The following is a 13,155-nucleotide window of genomic DNA, read 5'->3' as shown; positions in this document are numbered from 1 at the left end:
ACCGGGAGGTTAGGGGAGAGCGGGAATAATTGGGAGACTGGGATTGACATATACACACCACTATATATAAAATAGATAACTAATAAGGACCTACTGCATAACACGGGGAGCTCTACTCCATATTCTGTAATGGCCTATATGGGAAAAGGATCTAAAAAAGAGCAGATATATGTATATGTATAACTGATTCACTTTGCTGTACACCTGAGACTAACAGAACATTGGAAATCAACTCGACTCCGATCAAAATTATTTAAAAAAAAAGAAAGAGTAAAGAAAAATAAATAAATAAATACACATCCTGAACAGAATAAAAAGAAAGAAATACGGTTGACCCAACCTGAGTATCGAATGCATTTGAGATTAACAAGCCAAGAATACAAACCAGGAAATTCAGGCCTCAAAGGGAAAAGAAGAGTTTCCACCCACTCCCCGCCCCAGGGCACACTGTGTGGAAGAGAGCTGATAAGATGGTCAAGTCGCCATAGTAACCTGGGGCTTTCCCGGTGCTGGAGTGTCATGAGAATGGGATTACAGTGCTCAGCCAGAGCTGAAAGTCTCCTTTTGGAGTTTCCTCCTCCCAGGTGAGGCCCTGGGTCAGGCCTGGAGTTGTTCCCAACACGGCTCCCCCTCCTCCCTGCAGCGGGCAGGGGTGGGAGATTCAGCGAGTTCTACCCTCTGCCTTAGGGAGCAGCTGGTATTTCTCTGGATCGCTCATCCCTGAGGTGCTTTTGCCCCCAGCCTCCTCTTTCCTCACCATTCTCTCTCATCTGCACCATCGCAAGAACATCCGACCTGGCGACCCTGTTTCCACCCTTGCCCCCTACAGTGTAGACCTGTGCTACCCAGGACGACCGCAAGCCAGGAAGGGCTACTGAGCACTTGAAATGTGACTCTTCGACAGTAAGAGATGCTGTAAGCGTGAAATATACGACAGGTTTTGAAGATTGAGTATATAAAAAATGTGCTAACGAGCTCAATAATTTTAGATTGATCACAGGTTGTGCTCGTAATAATTTAGATATATTAGATCAAATATATTAAAATATTTCCACCTGTTTCTTTTTACTTGTTAACATGGCTACTAGAAAAACAATTTTAATTACATATACGACTTGCATTTGTGGCACGTGTTATATTTCTATTGAACAACGTTGCTCTGGACTCCACACAGCACCTCGAGTGATCCTTTGAGAGCCATGAGTCTCACGTCACTTCTCTCCTCAAACTCTCCAATGGCTTCACATGTCATTCAGGGGCAAATAAAAGATCTTATTTTGGCCTATGAGGCCTCAGATGGTCGTGGATGATCCCAAATACCTCTCCGACCCCCTTGCCTGTCACTCTTGCCTCTGCCACTCCATTCAGGGCACACTGGCCTCCTTGCTACTCACTGAACCTGCCAACCAGGCTTCTACCCCAGGGCCTTTGCACGTGTTGTTCCCTCTGCTCAGAATCCCTTCCCCGGATATTTGTTATGTCACTCCCTCTTTCCTTCAGGTCTCTGCTCAGTTGTTACCATCCTATTTAAAGTAGGAATGCATACACATGTGCGTGCATGTGCACACACGCACACACACACACACACACATTACCCTGTACTACCCGTTCCCTCCTTACTCTGCTTTAGTTTTAGTTTTCTTCATGGTGTTTACCACAGCTGTCATTTTTCTGTCCATATCTCTACCTTGGAATGTAAGCTACATGAGGGTAAGGATTTCTGTGTGTTCTTTACTGCTAAAGACTAAGTGCCTAGAACAGTGCCTGGCATGTAGTAGACACTCAATGAATGTTTGTTGAATGGTTATCAGAGCACTAAATATGTGTGGATCCGGTGGGGGGAAAAGCCCAGGCTGCCCCTCGGGTCTGCTGGTAGCCGAAGCAAAAGGATCTCCTTCGCTACCAATAGATTTCTACACTGGGGTTTGAAGCAAAAGCCTCACAGCAACGGGGTCCCCTTTGCCTGATCTTGTCTCTACAGAAACCAAGGAGGTGACTATGGCGAGACGGGACCTGGGCACCATGCAAATATCATCAACCCTAACACAGCTCACAAGTCGTGTGTGTGTGTGTGTGTGTGTGTGTGTGTGTGTGTGTGTGAGATTGTTGTTTTCTCTTTTTCTTTGTTTCTTTCTTCCTTCCTTCCTCCCTCCCTTCCGTCCTCCCAACTAAAACAAAATATAATATTTTAAAATTCTTAGGTAAAATCAAAAGAAAGCAAGGAAATCCAAAGAGCATAAAACCAGTTACTGTAAGGCTTGGGCTGTGCTCTTGCAATAACTAGAGCCAAGTCACAGATGGATTGAATTTTCAGGAGTGAGGCCCGGCTTCCTCGGGCTTCGGCTTTCATCTGTCTCCAGGTCATCTGTGCGCTGGACATTACCTCATTTCCCATTACCTAGCGTTCTCCTGAACATTCTCGACCATTCAAGGAGAAGCTGGAACGTCAGCTTTCCTTGCTGAGAAACCCTTGTTTTCTAGAGGCCTCTAGATCACAGTTTAGTCTCTCTATGCACAGTTAAGCCCAGTCCTTCCATTTGGCCCCCTACTCTGCCCCCACTGGCCTCCAGCGTCATCTCTGTGGGCTGTTCCCACCCCTCTGGACTCAAGGCAGCGCCCCCCTCCACACAGACCAGATTTAGCAGCTCGGTCCCAACTAACAGGGACATGGGAGCCTCGAGGCTGCGGGGCTCCAGATGGTAGGAGGACCTCCTGGGCCAGCCTCCCCGCCTGAGAGCAGCCGTCCATGCCCCTTCCCCAGGGGAGGGCTGGGCTCCGCTCCGTGCGGGCTCACACAAGAGTACTGTCCCCGCGAATGTTCCTGAAGCCTCCCCCACTCCATCCCCGTAGACTGCCCTGCGCCCCTAATGGAGAGAAAATTCTGCCCCAGTCTTTGGGACTCATCTGTTGGGGATGTGATGACTTAGGCCGTGCTTGAAGAAAGGGAAGAATTACCTAAAAGCACATTCTGTTTCCTCACACCCACTTGCACCCATGTCCACCCCTCTCACCCTCCACCCCGCCAGCCAAAGCCTCCAGGCCCGTCCCCATCCCTTCCCTCCCCTGCAGAGCAATCGCAGGCTAGGGTGTTCCGGCTCCACCACTTAACCACTTCACAGATCGGGGAATCGCTTAATCCAGCTGAGCCTTATTTGTAAAACGAGGATGAAATACAAAGCACCCAGCTCAGCGAGACCTTGGAGGTTCTCTGGAAAACGTGCCTGACGCCCACCCCCTCTCCTCCTCCCAGGGTGGGTACTGCGTCAAGCTGGGGCTGGGCCTGGCTTCGTCCCCACGTGAGCAACACCCCCGATGGAGGAGGGAAAGCGCCGCGGGGCAAAGCTCACATGAGAGGTGGATAAAGAAAGATGCGGCAAGTCATGATGAGCCCACCTGGGGCCCTGGATACGGCGGAGCCCAAACCAGATGCACCTCAAAACTTTCAAGTTATGTGAATCAATACATTCTTTTTTGTTCTTTTTTGCTGGTTGGCTGTCTTCTTGTTGCCTGAAGTTGCAAAAGCCCAGACTGAAATACTACATTTCTAGTCCCTGGCTCTTAACTCAGGCAGCTTTGTATAAGATTTTCATGAATCTCTGGCTCCCCTGGGTGGCAAAGGGAATAAATTCACATTTCTAGGAGTCCTACTCTCTGCATAAGCATCCTCATTTCTACAATTTATTTACACTTCGACTCCTCTGGTCTCAGATACGCTCGGGTTTGCTCTTAACCCACAAGTGTTTTAACAGAGATTTTTTCCCATGGCTCACCTGTTCTCCTGGCTGTGGTCACGCTGTGTCTGCTGTAAGCCCACTGAATTCCCTCACTGGTCCTGTTTGGGGTGGCCATTGGGTTTGGGTCAGGGGTATAGTGAGTGGCTCGAGCCAGGAGGGCAGCGGGTCACCCTCCTCCAGTCAGGACACGAAGCACCATCTTGATATTATTAGAAGGTTTCACCAACCACGTGACCCCATCATGCCTTTTTAAAAGTCCCAGTCAGGTGAACTGGGTTCATCCAGATTACTCCAAATGAGGAAAGTGCAGAATTGAAAAAAAAAAAAGTCAAGCGGGTAGGTATTTCCATTACGTAATTTGTGAGGACATATTAAAAACACAAAGGGACTTCCCTGGCAGTCCATGCTTCCACTGCAGGGGGTGCAGGTTCCGCCCCCCGGCCGGGAACTAAGATCCCACATGCCACGCGGTGTGGCCAAAAAATTAATTAATTAATTAAAAAGTTAAAAATAAAAACACAAAGATTTGGGCATATGGGTTTTACTTGTGTAGATCAATTTCCTGGAGGGCCAGTGCTATGACTTGGAACGCTTACAGTTTCATACTCAGAGGCAGTCTGGAAACACACAGTATGTGTTCCCTCTGATGTGCTTACGTTTTGACATCATTGTTGTCCATTCCTTATTTCAGAAACCTGCTTGTCCTCACAGCTCTCAGCACCTCCTGTGCATTTGCACATTTGGACCTGAGATGGGGGACCCTTCCGCCACCTGCTCAGCTCAGCTCAGGGGTCAACAACTTATTCCCCCTCCCACACCCTTGCCCCAGGCTGGGCTAGGCTCTCACTTCTTTTCTAACTATTGTTCCAACAATAATGTTCCAATAATGCTCCATGCACAGCGCTGTCATTACAATGATTCCTGGATAATTATCTGTTTAGGGGTTGTGTCCCCAACTCGATTGGGAAGCTTGAGGTGTGGTCTTTATCTCTTTTTGCTTCCTAGCACTGGGCTTGGTTCAAAAATTACTTATTCATTTACTTTTTAAAATATTTATTTATTTGGCTGTGCTTGGTCTTAGTTGCAGCACACAGGATTTTTTTAGTTGCAGCATGAGAATTCTTAATTGCGGCATGTGGGATCTAGTTCCCTGACCAGGGATTGAACCCGGGCCCCCTGCATTGGGAGCCCAGAGTCTTAGCCCCTGGACCACCAGGGAAGTCCCCAAAGTTTATTAAATGAATATATAAGTTAGAAGCACAGGAGAACATAAAATAGCATTTGTTGAGGATCTACTGGCTAGATGTCTTAGAGCACTGTGGTATTTAACAGGAGAGCATAAGTAAATGAATTGAATAAGGAGACGTACCTAGCGCACAGTGGACGTGTTTGTTGAATGAATGATGGTGGGTCCGCATTCTGAAAATGAAGATGCTGAGGCTCAGAGAGCTTAAGCTGCTTCCTAGAGTCACACAGTTAGAGAGTAAGGTTTGGGCATAGCTCTCTCTGGTCCCTAAGTCCTTGGTTTCACCTACACCTCCCTGTAGCTTTTCACTTATATCTCCCTGCATCCCTCACCCCGGCAGGTAGGCAAACATTTTCTGTTGATGATGAATCTTTGAATCAACTGTAACACTCTTACATAATGGCTTTTTATGGGAGGAATTCCACAAATATTTGTTGGATGAATGGATGAATGGCTAGACTTGGGGAAACTTCCCATGCTGAACAAGGGTGGCTGACTGGTCCATGCAGTGCATGGTGTTGTAACATTCCTTTAGAAAATGTGCTAGTGTCACTATAGTGATCTGTTAAGCAGAAATGTAATGCATTGTAAAATAACGCTGGGGAAAGGGCTTTAAGAACAATGTAATAGAAATAAAGGTTAAAAAAAAATAAAGTTAATCTTTCCAGGACCCTGACAAAGTTAAAATCTATGGCATTCATAATATTCTCAAGACTCTCTCACAGCAGAAAGGAGGCATTTAAATCTCCCCGCTAGAATTTGGTTCTCTGATTTTGAATTATCAGCGAAGATGTTAACACAGATCTACCGAACTTTTTGAAATCTGTGACTGTCGATTGTCTGAGCAGCGATGCCACAGGAGTGGCACCCCGCAGAGGATGATGAACGGTGAGCCGTTGCGTGTTGTCGTGCTGGGAGGGGATTACAGGGGGAAGGAAGTGTGGAGGCGTCTTTGGTGAGCCGGAAGTCATCAGGCAATAACAACTGCAGCTGCTGTTTGTCGTGCTTCCTTTTTCTGGTAGGCACATTGCTTATGTTGTATTATTTAATTGGTCTCCACAAAGCCACAGTGTGGTAGGTTTCCTATCCACATTACAGGTACGATTTCACAGAGGTTAAGAAACATGCCCACGAGAGGCTGTACATGCCAGGACTTACACCCAGAGGTTGTGGGCCAGGGCTTACACCCAGATCCATCTGACTCCAGACACAGAGCCTAGCGTGCCGTCTTGAAACTCTCACTGTTAACGCCGAGTCCACAGCCCAGCCAGCCAGGCCCTGAACCTTGTCCTAAGAGCTGCTTCCCCTTCAGCTTCCTGAGGGTAGGGCCTCGGGCCGTTCCTGACCACATCTCCAGTCAAAGCGAAGGCCTTGCACACCAAAGGTGCTCATCGATTGCAGGTGAAGCCAAGCGTGCAGAGTTGACTAATTAGGAAAAAACACGTCCAGCTGAAGGCTAACAGGCATTTTCATTATGTAATCTGTAAGGACATATTTAAAAGCACAAAGGTCTGGCCGTATTGGTTTTATTGTATCATGCATGATTAATTTCCTGGAGCCCCACTGCTATTGAAAAAAGTCAACAAGGTACTTGGAACCGTTCCTGGAAGGGTTCAGTATTGGGGTCCCCCCTCCCCCCTTCCTGCCAAGCACCCCGTCATTCCCTTGCAAACAGATACACTTTACTCTGCCCAGGGAAGAGTTCTGATTCTGTTCAAGGACAAATGCCATCCTCAACGACATGTCATAGGTCTCAGTAGTGAAAGTGTGGCTTCCATACTCTGAGGAAACAAAACAGTCCTTTTCTTTCATCGCTGCCCCAGTGGTGGTAAGCCTAGGCTGGTTCTGCTCGTCCTTAGGACATGTCCTCGCCATTGGAAGACCAAGCAAGGCCAGTGCAGGGACAGAGGGAAAAACAGTCTGTTGTGGTTTGTTGCAGGAGAGAAGGGCACTTTTTTATAATTGATGATGGAAGACAGGACTGGGGCTGCCTTTTGCTCGTTAGGCCCCTCAGCCCTTGGAAGGCCAAGAAGAAACTGGACAGGAACAGAACATGCATGCTTAAGCACCTGGGCAGTGGGTGAGGAGGTCAGCAACCCGGACTGGGGGTGGGGAAGGAGGGAGGGCGGACTCCTATCCAAAGGCCAATTCCCCTCACAGACAATCAGGGGGCAAGAGCTCTATACCTGGAGGGAGGGGTCTACCTGCAGAAACAGCACAGTCACGGTCAGCTCTGACAGGCCTCTTGAACTCAGTCATGCAGTGGTCTGACCAGCGTCATCTCGATTGCTTTAAATGCAGTTAGTCTTTAGTTCCAGGGTCAGTTTGTTCCCATTTCTTTGAGGCCGGTCCTCAGAATTGTGGCAGCTTATGTCATGGCTACAGCCTGGTCATCAGGTAGTTAACTTCTTCCACCTGGGGGTTTCAGTATCTATAAGACAGATCACAGGATATGGCTCAGATCTATAGCCCTTGAAGAGGAACTAAAGGGGCTAGGCTATGCTTAATGACTAAATGATTATTATTTAGTCTTGTTGGACTGTTTTCCTTTGTTTCTGCACTTTCTCACTTCTCTGATTAAACTTATTCTTTGGCTAAAGATTTTCCACAGACAAAAGGCAGGCAGAGGATATGGGGGGAGGTGGGGAGGACCATGGGGTCCTGCTCCTGTGATTTTTTTTTTTTTTTTTTTTTTTCAGTACGCGGGCCTCTCACTGCTGTGGCCTCTCCCGTTGCGGAGCACAGGCTCAGGACGCGCAGGCTCAGCGGCCATGGCTCATGGGCCCAGCAGCTCCGCGGCATGTGGGATCTTCCCGGACCGGGGCACGAACCCGTGTCCCCTGCATCGGCAGGCGGACTCTCAGCCACTGCGCCACCAGGGAAGCCCTGCTCCTGTGATTTTGGAGAAGGGACAGGTGCAATCAAGCACACATCTTGGTACAAGTTACTGCTGGTCACATGGCACAAAAATCTGAATGCTTTTAGTGTTTTCTAAGTATGGGAAGATGTAAGGATTGGGTTCATAAAATTTTCTCCTGAAAATATCTTTCTAAAGGCCTGTCTGCCAGTTCTCCCAGAGCACAGAGGGCCTCATCCTGATCTCTGTCGTCAACTCCTTTCAAGGTGTGTTGAAGGTCAGTGACAGCAGCGGCTGGTGACTTAATCCTTGTAGAGCTGGATGGCGAGTGACATACTTTAGTTGGTGAAGGGGAAGAATTTATATAGTCAAAAAATGAAAAGAGTTGATAAATTGTGAACTCCTCAGAAGAGAGGTTTTGCAAGCATAAAATAAAGTGCAATAACATATTTGTGGAGTGTACTTTCTTTAAAATGAAAAATAACAATTTACAGGGAGTTCCCTGGCGGTCCAGTGGTTAGGGCTCAGTGCTTTCACTGCTGAGGGCAGGGGTTCAATCCCTGGTCAGGGAACTGAAATCCCTCAAGCCATGCAGCATGACCAAAAAAAGAAAAAAGAAAAAAAAGAAAGAAAGAAAGAAAAATAACAGTTTACAAACTTCCTCAGGAAAAAGACTTAATATTTCAGAATTTAAATATCTGGTTTCAGGGTCGTTAGTCAGTAATGTCAGCTTCCCAACAGTAACTGTTTTCCCCTCTCTAGGAGGTTAGAGGGATACATCTTCTTCAATGCTTTGCTCATTCCTTCGAACATACCTTAAGCCTTATGCTCGCTGATGTAGAAAGCAGCTGGAAGTCATGTGCAATTATTTCGGAGTGCCTTGTCTTTCAGAATTGGCAAGAAATACCCTTTTTGCTGTTTCCCCTTTGTGTTGGGGAATTAAAGTAACTTTAATTTGCGTGACTCTCAGTTCTCACATCTCTCTCTTTTCCACTCTAGTTGTCCACCACGAGACAACTGATTCTTTGTGGTTCTATCCATCCTTGCCAAGATTTCACTTTGCAATCAGGTAGCCAGCTCTCCCCAAGTGTCAAAGAAGGGATTTCATTTCACTTGGCACAAATGACGTAAGAACGGTCCCACGTGTCCAATAAAAACACAACTTGAAAATGTTATTCATTCTACCACTCCCACCCTCCTGAGTGGATTATTAATTTGTTGGAGGAACTGAATACACCCTCAGCTCCAAGAACTTGATGTGCCACCCACCAACGGCATCCATCATAAATGCTAACATCTCTGGAGCTCAGACACATCCTGGTTTCAGAGGCTATCTGGTTCAAAAAAAAAAAAAACCAACACTTTGGTGGTTATTTCCTCTCTGAAAGGAAGATGCTTCCTTTCAACAGGGCAAATCCAAATAGTCTGTACTGAAATGACTCATCTTTAAGTGTAAGAACTTTGAATTTACCCCATTATAGTTCAGAATAGAGAAGACACAGGATCCTCTTTCTCCCTTTGCTTTTTCTCCCATGTGCTGAAGAAACAAAGAGAAGAGGAAAAAGGGATCTATTTATAGCATGATGTGAATTTAGTTTTCAGGGTGAGAAATCAGAATGGTATGTAAGGCAGCAATGATCCTGGTTATCCAAACACTAAATTTCTTTCTTTTTTCTACTAAAACAGAATGGTTAAGGTAACCATAAATGTAAGAATTATTTAATAATTTTCAGTAACTGTGCAGGCATTCAAATTATTATTTCACAAGCAAGGAAACTAAGCCAAAGAAAAGTGGTGAGTTATGCATACTTGTCTGAGGGAAATAGTTTAAAATCACAAAAATACTTCTCAACCACAGTCAAAATGAACTCCTTGGAACGGGTAGGGCACATTTTCACAACCAGCATGTCCCGTAGCTAAACGGGAGGCATCGTACCCCTCCACACCTATTGGACCAAATACAGGCTGGCATTGCCTGACTCATTCATAATGAGGCCATCGTTCTTCCCATCTTAGTCTCTGTGGTTCAGAAATCAAACATACTTTTTCTCTCAAAAACATGTCCTAAGACCGTACCTTTTCTGTGCCAGTGAAGCTTAAATAAAATCTTACAGCTATGGTTCTCAATCGGGGACAACTTTGGGGTCGAGGGGTGCTGTTACTGGTCTCTAGTGGGTAGAGGCCTGGGGTGCTGCTAAACACCCTACAATGCACAGGACAGTCCCCACACAACCAAGAATCACCTGCCCTAATATATCAACGATTGAAAAACCCTGTATTAGAGGAAAGCTGATGTCCCTTTTTCCTAATAAGTTTATAAGAGAAACAAGGTCACTGCCTTCCCGAACCATACAACTGAAAGAGAAAAAAGAAGTTACTGCATAAATACATACATAAATAAGATAGTTGCAGTTGGTGGTATATATTGGAAATGAAATAAACGGATTAACAATACAGGGTAACTGGGTAACCAGGAGATGCTTCGGATAATAGAGCCAAGGAAGACCTACCTTGCAGAGGAAATTAGGATGTTTTTGTCAGCAACTAACAAACTCCCAACTCAAGCCGGCCTCAGCAGTAAGGAAACGTACGGTTCACACAATTTAAATCCAGAGGTAGGGTGGGATTCAGGGTTGGCTTATGCCACTGGCTCCCACTTCTATCCAACTCTGTATGCCAGCTTCCTTCTCAGGTCTGTAGTAAGGGCGTTGTAATAGTCATAACCTCACAAGACCTTGGAGGAGGAGGTGGGGGGCATGGAGATGGAGTGGGGTAGAGAGGTAAGGCTCCCATCCCTGCTTTCTACGTGATGGTACTCAGAGTCCCCTGGTTGGGCTGAGTAGGTCACGGGCCCACCCCTGCACCAATGACTGTGGTCAAGGGAAATGAACGTGCTGATTGGCTCAAGCCAATCAGTGACCACACTTGGCGCCAGGCTCACCTTAATAACTAAACAAACACTGGGTATTCCTTCGGGAAGGATGATGTGTTTATTGGTTGGCATTCGCAAACTTCCTCTGTGGGAGACGAGATTTACACTGAGCCTTGAAGGACGAGAGGGAGCTGCTCTAGCCAAGAGCCTGAGGAAGAGCTTAGCAGACAGGCCAGACAAGCACAGAAGCCTTGAGGTAGGATAAAGGGCCATGGTGCTCCAGGAGGCAAGTAGCTCTCCGTGAGCTTGGAGGGGCAGATGTGAACATTAATCCTATAATGTGAGTTTTGGTTAACCACATTTGTTGTAAAATATTATGATCCTTTGTAGGTGAGAAGAAAAAAAAACATATAGTCTCTGTTTCCTTCAGGATTTTTCCATATATTACTATTTTTAGGTGATCATTCTTTCTAATATAACTTAAAAACAAGACAAAATAGATTTTATGGGTACCAATTAAATTTAAAAAAAAAATTTATTGATTGATTGATTTTGGCTGCGCCGCGTCTTAGTTGAGGCATGTGGACTTCTTAGTTGCGGCATGCATGCAGGATCTAGTTCCCTGACCAGGGATGGAACCCGGAGCCCCTGCACTGGGAGCTCAGAGTCTTACCACTGGACCACCAGGGAGGTCTCAGTACCAATTAATTTTTAAAGAATAAATTTCAAGTTAATATATGAGAAGGAAAAAAAAAAAACCTTTAGAAAGAAAACACTGAAAGAGGCTGCAATGGACAAGATTTCAGATATCTGGGCATTCAGACGTACTGGCATTACGGACAGGCTGTACAAAAGGCACCCTGATTTAGAACAAGTTTGAACTCCTGTAACCTCCAGCACCCAGCACCATGCTGAATACAGAGGAGACCACAAGAATACTGACTCACACCAGAAGTCGAAGGTAATAAGCACTTTCATGTATATTAGTCTATGTATATATCCACTCTTTGCCCATCTCTTCCTTCCTTTCAAGGAAGCAAGCGCCTGCCACAGCTCTTCACATCTACTGCACATTCTCTCTTTAAGAGGCATTTTTATTTGAGCTTTTTTCCTTTACATTTGCATATTTTGTCTTTTTGTTGTTGTTCTTCGGGAGCTGTCTCTGCTTCCAGGTTTGAGAACCCTCTTTGTTCTCTAAGACAAATATGGGGAAAAAACCCAATAACTGCAATGGTAGCTGCTGGCAGACTTAGGATAAAGTCACCTTAATTCCCTATTTACTTCTGGATCTACAACAAGATAGCAATTTGTTGGGACTACTTTTACCTGGTTTTATTCTAAAATTTCTGACACTATGGTAGAAATAGTATGAGAAATTGTGTATATATTAAAAACATAATAAATCAAAATAAATAAAATGTAATAAAGTAATAAAAATGACAAGGATTCTAAGAACATCATAAATGCATTGTTAGATAATAAATGTGGTAGTTCATATGGCCCCTACTCATTCACCTGTTCCAGTAAATAAATAGTTAAAGTGGACTGATTAAATATAAAAGGGGGCTACACAAAATCGGCATCCACGACAGTACAAGTTGAGCTAAAAGTTCTGGTACTGGCTCTTCTTGAATAGTATTACTACTACTATTACTACAACTTACTGAATATCTATTACCAAACTAGATGTTTTATTTATATCTAATCCTTCCATTCTCCCAACAAGATAGGTATATGTCCATTTTACCCATGTTGAAACTGAAGCCCCAGGAAGAATTCAAAGAATATTAAACGGATATCAGATAATAACGACGCACGTTTAGTGCTTTACATAGCCTTTCAGTCATTACACATATCCTGTGAGGCGGCACACAGGAAGGCTTGGTAATTAGCTCAAGGTCACAGAGCTGGCCAATTCATAAGTACACATAGGCAAGGTTCACGCCCATGAAGCCTAACTCCAGGGGCTCTCACAAGCTGTACTATAAAGCATATCAGTATTGCCACAGGATTTGAATCTGATCCGAACCTGTCTGGCTCCAAAGACCTAGAACTGTTCCTTCCTCCCTTCTGCACAAGCTTCCTATAAAAATGTGGGAAGCAGACCAAAAAATCTCAACGTTCTATTTCTGTTCGAAAATGCTATGATTCCATGGATTTTAATATAAGGTTTTCATATACCAAAAAAAAAAAAAAAAAAAAAAAATGAGGGCGGGGGAGTCAAGAAGTTTTTGTAAAGCAAACCAAAAATAATTATAGCTAACTATATTTTCGAATTTATGAATACAGTCACCTTTAGAGGCTATTTTATTAAATTCTCTCCACCTTAAAGGTGAGTTAACTGAAGCACGTAAGGATTAAGTACCTTTTGTCTAACTGCCGGGTCAAACATACAAGTGATTTTGTATGCAATATAAACCTGGCCTTTTAGCCTTGTCTCTGATTT

Source organism: Delphinus delphis, chromosome 18 (genome assembly GCF_949987515.2).
Source record: "Delphinus delphis chromosome 18, mDelDel1.2, whole genome shotgun sequence".
Lineage (NCBI taxonomy): Eukaryota > Metazoa > Chordata > Mammalia > Artiodactyla > Delphinidae > Delphinus > Delphinus delphis.
Note: the sequence above shows the minus strand (reverse complement) of the source record.